Source organism: Pseudophryne corroboree, chromosome 9 (genome assembly GCF_028390025.1).
Source record: "Pseudophryne corroboree isolate aPseCor3 chromosome 9, aPseCor3.hap2, whole genome shotgun sequence".
NCBI classification, from domain to species: domain Eukaryota; kingdom Metazoa; phylum Chordata; class Amphibia; order Anura; family Myobatrachidae; genus Pseudophryne; species Pseudophryne corroboree.
This window is the reverse complement of record NC_086452.1, coordinates 376,526,196-376,533,861: the sequence shown is the minus strand read 5'-3', so window position 1 is coordinate 376,533,861 and position 7,666 is coordinate 376,526,196. Positions and strand designations below refer to the sequence as shown.

At 43.5% G+C, this 7,666-nt stretch overlaps 1 long non-coding RNA gene across 1 annotated transcript in view; it reads left to right on the top strand.

The window, feature by feature from the left end:
- The first annotated feature begins 3,168 nt into the window (after positions 1–3,168).
- Positions 3,169–7,666, top strand: part of LOC134957057 (uncharacterized) — a 366,396-nt gene continuing 361,898 nt past the window's right edge. Inside the window, exon 1 of the long non-coding RNA XR_010186420.1 lies at positions 3,169–3,675. This is a non-coding gene — a long non-coding RNA (uncharacterized LOC134957057). The remainder of the gene's footprint in view (positions 3,676–7,666) is intronic.

Below are 7,666 nucleotides of genomic sequence, written 5' to 3'. Positions count from 1 at the left end.
AAGTAAATTTGCTATGCAGTTAGGTATTTTACTCACGGCATTACGAGGTTTTCTCTGCGTTCTGGTGATCGAAGTGTGATTGACAGGAAGTGGTTGTTTCTGGGCGGAAACTGGCCGTTGTATGGGTGTGTTTGAAAAAACGCTGCCATTTCTGGGAAAAACGCGGGAGTGTCTGAAGAAACGGGGGAGTGTCTGGGTGAACGCTGGGAGTGTTTGTGACGTCAAACCAGGAACGAAACTGACTGAACTGATCGCAGTTGCCGAGTAAGCCTGGAGCTACTCAGAAACTGCTAAGAAGTGTCTATTCGCAATTCTGCTAATCTTTCGTTCGCAATTTTACTATGCTAAGATTCACTCCCAGTAGGCGGCGGCTTAGCGTGTGCAAAGCTGCTAAAAGCAGCTTGCGAGCGAACAACTCAGAATGACCACCATAGTTACATCAGCAGATGACACTGGAATAAGTATCAGGTAGCAGAAGACAAAGGATAAGCACATGAGGGAAGAGGGCCCTGCTCGTGAGAGCTTACAATCTAAAGGGGAGGGGTAGACAGACATGGGTGACACAGATGGGGTACATAGAGAACGTGGAACAGAGGGTTAGGACGAGATTTGGCTGGGTTTGGTGAAGAAGTGGACCCCCAGAAGGCACAAGTCAATACTTAACATTGCAACATTTTACTGGGCTATGCAGGAGAAAATTAAAAATAGGGGGAAATAAAAATAAAAAAAAGAATCGATAACTTCTACCACTTTCAAAAAGGTCAATGGAAGCTGAAATAATGGACAACTACCTCATTGAAGCCAGATACAGTATACCAAACAGTACTTAGCAGAGTTAGGAATGAGTGCTTATGAAATACAGTAACATTTTGTCATAATATTTCAGAAACTGCATGGCTGGTCTCTTGCAATGTTTTGCTCTAATACACCACCTGCTTTAGGATTTATATTCAAAAACATTATGTTTCCATAATCCCAAAAACGTCAGTCTTCTTGGAAAGTGGTTTATTCCTTTGTAAGGGAAAGAGAACAAACGTTCTCAAACAACGGTTTCTCAATTTCTTTTTCCTCTGGGAAGGGATTGTGGATTCGCAGGAATATCTGAGCATTTCTGTAATCAGAAAGCAGCGACTTTCTACAAATGTTTACAAATAATTCCAGTGATTTTGTCATTTTCTTCCAGTGATTTGGACCAATAATACCATTGATTAGAACAAATAATTCCAGTGATTTTTTCATTTTCTTCCAGTGTTTTGGACCAATGATACCATTGATTAGAACAAATAATTCCTGTGATATTGAGGTGTTTGTGTCACTTAGCTTAGCCGTCCAGCGACCACAGTGCACCTCTTTTTCTCTTTTCTTTGCATCATGTGCTGTTTGGGGCCAATTTTTTTAAGTGCCATCCTGTCTGACACTTCCGTATATGTCCAGTGGTACTGCCATTTGATAGAATTCCCGACATTACTGCCATTTAATTCCAGTGATTTTGTCATTTTCTTCCAGTGATTTGGACCAATGATACCATTGATTAGAACGAATAATTCCAGTGACTTTGTCATTTTCTTCCAGTGATTGGACCAATAATACCATTGATTAGAATGAATAATTCCTGTGATATTGAGGTGTTTGTGTCGCTTAGCTTAGCCATCCAGCGACCACAGTGCACCTCTTTTTTTCTTTTCTTTGCATCTTGTGCTGTTTGGGGCCAATTTTTTGAAGTGCCATCCTGCCTGACACTGCAGTGTCACTCCTAGATGGGCCAGGTGTTTGTGCCGCCCTCTTGGGTCGCTTTGCTTAGTCATCCAGCGACCTCGGTGCAAATATTAGGACTAAAAATAGTATTGTGAGGTGTGAGGTATTCAGAATAGACTGGAAATGAGTCGAAATTGTGGTTATTGAGGTTAATAATACTATAGGATCAAAATTACCCACAAATTCTATGATTTAAGCTGTTTTTGAGGGTTTTTTGAAAAAAACCACTCGAATCCAAAACACACCCGAATCCGCCCAAAAAATTTCAGGGAGGTTTTGCCAAAACGCGTCCGAATCCAAAACACGGCCACGGAACCAAATCCAAAACCAAAACACAAAACCCGAAAAATTTCCGGTGCACAGCTCTAATTTTAATGTTATAAAATATGAACCGGAACACTGTAATAAGGCACAATATGAACGGAGAGCACTATATATCATAATGTGAATTGGGGGTACTGTGCTGCATAATGTGTACTGGCAGCTCTGAAATGTGCCATAGGGTAAACTTAAGCACTACTGCGATTCATAAAAGAAACTAGGGCACTACTATGGGGCATAACATTAAATAAGGCTTTACTATGATTCAGAAAATGAACTAGGGCACTAGTAAAGGGCATAAAATTAACAACTGCTGCAGAGAAGTTTCACTCTAGAAGCATTGGGACGGGGCCCCTTCAAAATGTTGCTATGGGGCCCACAAAGTTCTGGCTACGCCCCTGGCTGCTCTCACGGTAAGTGCTGTCCTTTGCAGTGATTAGATTTGCAGGTTTATGACCCAGGAGTTGTGCGCATGCTTTAGCTGATGCACATGCCACTGGGAGGGATCCTATTGGATCCCTCTCAGTGAACTTTGCGATAAGAAGCCCCTTTAGCTCCTAATAGGCAATGCCATCTACGGACAGCATAGCCTACCAGGTTTAAGCTCCGGAACTTGGTGCATATGAGAAATGCGACCAAACCTACGAAAGTGGTATTTTTCAAACGTTTGACCTTATTTGACATGTCCCTAAATATTATAGAAAAATAATTTTGTGAGAAAACTATAACGTAATTATGGCTATGTGCCAGCTAGGCAGCTTGTTATCATCATGCTGCCATGATGATGGGCCTATTTTTATTTGGAGGCCTGGAGCTGAGCTCTATCTGCCCCATTATTAATCTGCCCCTTTTTAGGAGCTGTATCATAAGATAGAGTGTTGATGATGTTGTCTGTCAGCAGCACTATCTCACACTGATAATGTATTGGTGTGGCTACTTTATAATAAGTCTATCCACAGTACTTTATTCATATTTATATCTAGCCTGTTTCAGGACTTTTAACAGATGTTTTATTTCATTTACTGTAACCAGGCCAGGCGCAACCCGCTCAGCAAAGAGATGCAAAGCAGGTAGATGCCAGGGTTGGAGAGGCTCTCTTCCTCCTCAGCATCCCTGTGCTGATGTACCTGCTGCTGCCGGCTGCCGCTGCGCCTGTTACTCTGTTTGACAGGCAGCGGCGGCCGGCGGGATTCCCTGTAGAGCTGCTCATCATGCCTTCAGGTCTGCTCCTTCCCCTTCTGTGTCTGCTTCCGGATCCTGCTCCCGTCCTGTCGCCAACACTACGGACCTTACCAGCATAGGGGCAGCCTACTGTGTTCCCCTCTGCCTGCAGTCGTCTGGCTTCCGACGCGGAGGTTCAGTCCTGGCGGCAAGGCCCCCCTCCGCCGCTTGTCCCCTGCTCCTGCGGATTCAGCTATATACCTGTCAGTGCCCATGCGCCTATTCTCCATAGGCCGGCAGCTGGGTCCCTGTGTTGCTGAGCACAGCTGCTCTCCTGTCACCACCAGGCTGCCCTGACACTTCGGCAGCAGGTCTCCCATCTGCAGTGACTACACCCTCCAGGTCTGCTACTGAGATGCCAGTTCCTGCTATATCTGGGTGAGTCACTGCTTCCTCTTCCTCCTTCTGTGTCTGATTGTGGTTTTGACTTCACTATATCAAAAAGGAGCCCCTCATTCTGATACCTCTCTAAAAGGTACTGCCCGCTCATTCCTGGGAATACATTAGAGGCCTAAATTGGACATCATACTGAATGAATATTTTAAAATATAAGTCAGTTTTCACAGCGGCTCATTTTTAAATATTAAATGTATTTGTGCATTTATTGTACGTGTATTTTGCTGTATTACATTTACATTATCCAGTGTCATTGCACTTCTTCCATTTGCAATTTTTTCTTTTGAAGTCAAAGGGGTAGGCAATCCCCTTTTATTGATAAAAAGCTGCATTAATACTGGTTTCCCATTAACGCAAGGGTTATTTGGAGGCGCCTCTTCTGCCGTTTTGCTAATGTGAATACGATTGTGCTTCTGTGTGGCATAATTTGAATTGTGGGTACTACTATATGGCCATGCCCTTTTCTTTTAAGACCACACCCATGTTTTGCAATGCACGCTGTCCCTTTATTGAGTATGGGAGGGAGTCTGTTTGTATTTAATGTCCTTTATATGGTGAATATGACTTTTGCATATACAGTATTAATAACATGTAAAGACACTATTCTCTCTTTTGTACTGTGACTCTTTATTACATTATTAAATTGTGTACAAGTAGGATAATGCAGCTGTATCATTTACTTCCAAAGGTGCCCATACACTAGTGTGATTTAGCCCGATTTCATTCAATGCCGGCGTTTCAGACCGATAAATCGGATGGGAATGGGCAAATCGCATGTGTTTTACCTCTGATCCGATCTGATGTGCGGTCCCCTGAGCATCGGATCGGGGACCCTAGATTGGAAGTAATGCACTCTAGATAGCTCGGATCCCGCAGGCATGGCTGGGATCGCATATTATACATCGTAAGCAAAAGGACCGCATACGATGTATCATATGCGATCCTGCCACCCGGGAAGCTGCCGGGCAGTTCGAGGGAAATCTTATGTGACTTCTCCCTTGGAGAAGTTGCGTAAGTGTATGGGCACCTTTACTGTTAAACAGCATTCTAACACTCTTTAAGCTAGACTTGTTGCTCCTGATGTGACTCCAGCAATTTGGTTGTGTTATACTGTGAGATGTGTCCAACTTAACATATATATGATTATCTATTTTCATGCATGTGTCTTATCCTGCTAATGATCTGGGTGTAAATGCGTCCAAGTTTCTGAGTGGCTACAATTGCTGGAAGCCAGATATACTACAATATGCTAATGTAAGCACTAAGCATCCATATACTGTAGCTTCATTCGTTCTGCACTTGCATCCAGGTCTATAAGGAGGATTGTGCGATCAGTGGCATTGCCCAGAGCACATGGCCATAAGGGCAGCACCATTGCTGCCCCATTGCCCCTGCCTGTAAAGCACCCTGTGGCCAAAAGCACTGTTTAAGTGCTGCTCGGAGCTCGCAAAGGGCACTCTGGGCACCCACCCTGCAGTGTGGCGAATTGCCTAGGCCATCTGTGCAAATCCCCAGACCACCACCTCATGTGATATTGTGTTCGTACAGCACGGACGGCATAGGATAAGAGTTAGCCCTGCTGCGTCGCTGCTTGTACCTGCCTCATGCTGTATGTACAGGTAAGAGATCCATCAGAAACAGGCTTTCCTTTGCTGTACACACGCCTCAGAAATTAGTATAGCACAGATCTCTGGCTACACTTTCACGACACCCCCAAATAATCCACAAGAAAGACCTCTTGCGGGTGACTCAGTGGCGGATTAGAATGGAAAACCAGCCTGGTAAATTCATGGAAGCAGCCCTAATGGGGGTAGGGTCTGTTGGGGGTGGGGCCTGTTGAGGGGGCGGGATCCCTCCTCATAGGGCTCGATTCTGAGTTGGACAAACTTGCACCTTATTTGTGATTTTTGCTGCAGTTGTTTTTGCAACTTTATAGTAATGTTGCTTCAATGCACCTCCCTGGTGTACATCCATTCATCCAAATATGCAAGGACTGAGATGCTCAACATCGGTCACAACATTGAAACTTTCACCAGCCCTATGCTATTACTGTATTATTATTATTAACAGTTTCCTATGTAGCGCAGAAAATTCTTATGCGCCTTACAATTGGACACAGTAATAAAACAAAACTTGGTAATAACAGAAAGTCATAGAGGTAGGAAGGCCCTGCTCGTAAGCTTATAATCTATGCTAGGTGCAGATCATCTGTGTATGGCCTCCAATGTGAGCAATCAGATTCTCTATACACAACCACTTTCAGCAATGCGCCCATACTACGTTACATCCAGGGACGTGCAGTGAGGTCAATGGCACAAGAGGCACTGGCTAGTAACAGAGTCAGATTACACACAATATATGAGCCAAAAGGGTCATGTGGGCAGTATACACAGGTGCAGCACTATGTACTGCTGGAAATTTGGTGAGGTTTGATCAGAGATGTGTGCAATACATGGGCAGGGACGGGGGGCACTGCCTCACCTCTCATAGACTTGTACTCCAGAGTTTTGTCTATAAAAATTATTAGAATAATGCAAAGATGATATTTATTATATATTCTTTGTATTTTTCATATACTTTGCCTCATCTGCCTCAACTCACCACACGTCACTGGTTACATCTACGTCCGATTAGTCAACCCCCTGTAACCACCTAGGAATGCTTAATACATTTCTAATACATTTCTTGGTGTGTGGGTCTGTACTGCAACACTGTACGAACAACTTTGGGATGCATGTGCAGATGAAAAATATTGCACAAGAAAAAAAATATGTCTCCCAAAGGAAAACAACACAGAGACAGACAGCAAGAGAGCAACAGAGAAAGGAAGAAAGCAGCTAAGAGAGACAGACAGCAAGAGAGCAGCTGAGATTGCAATAGAGAAAAAGAAGAAAGAGAGCTAGAGAGCAGCAGAGATACATACAGTACACAGACAGCAAGAGAGCTGGTCGGAAGTAAGGTAAGAGAGCTTGGAGCCGGAGGACCTACTGGACAGGAGCTGGCACCGGATGGTGGTGAGTGATGTGAAAACAGGCAGATGACACACAGACACACACACACACACACACACACACACACACACACACACACACACACACTCTCTTTCTCTCTCTATAGAGTGGCTCTACCTGGTGCAATGTGTATAAGTGGCTCTACCTGGTGCAATGTGTATAAGTGGCTCTACCTGGTGCAATGTGTATAAGGGGCTACCTAGTGCAATGTGTATAAGGGGCTACCAAGTGCAATGTGTATTAGTGGCTGTACCTGGTGCAATGTGTATAAGGGGCTACCTGGTGCAATGCGTATAAGGGTCTACCTAATGTATTGTGTATTAGCGGCTCTACATAGTGCAATGTGTATATGGGGCTACCTGGCACAATGTGTATAAGGGGCTCTATGTGGTGCAATATGTATAATGGGCTACCTGGCACAATGTGTATAAGGGGCTCTATGTGGTGCAATATGTATAATGGGCTACCTGGTGCAATGTGTATAATGGGCTACCTGGTGCAATGTGTATAAGAAGCATTACCTGGTGCAATGTGTATAAGAAGCTCTACCTGGTGCAATGTGTATAAGTGGCTCTACCTGGCGCAATGTGTATAAGTAGATAAAAAAGAAAACCAAGGAACCCAGCGCCTATTAGTGGCTGAATATCTGCTGCTTTTCAGTGGGTATACTCAACCCAATAAAAACAAACCAAATAAAACAAATACTTGATAAGCACTGATATTTAGCTCAAACACCATACACATTTACATACTAATGTTTTATTAAAACAATTGTATTCACAAACAATATATATATATCACATATATAAAAAGAGTCAGATTCACCGGCCAGTGATCACAATACTAAAGCTATATTAGCATTATTCTATTCAGAAACTGAGTAATAAAAACTTGTTCCCTAAAAGTCAACCTGAGACAATGTTATACTTTGTGGCACCTGTGCAGAATTTGCTTACATATTA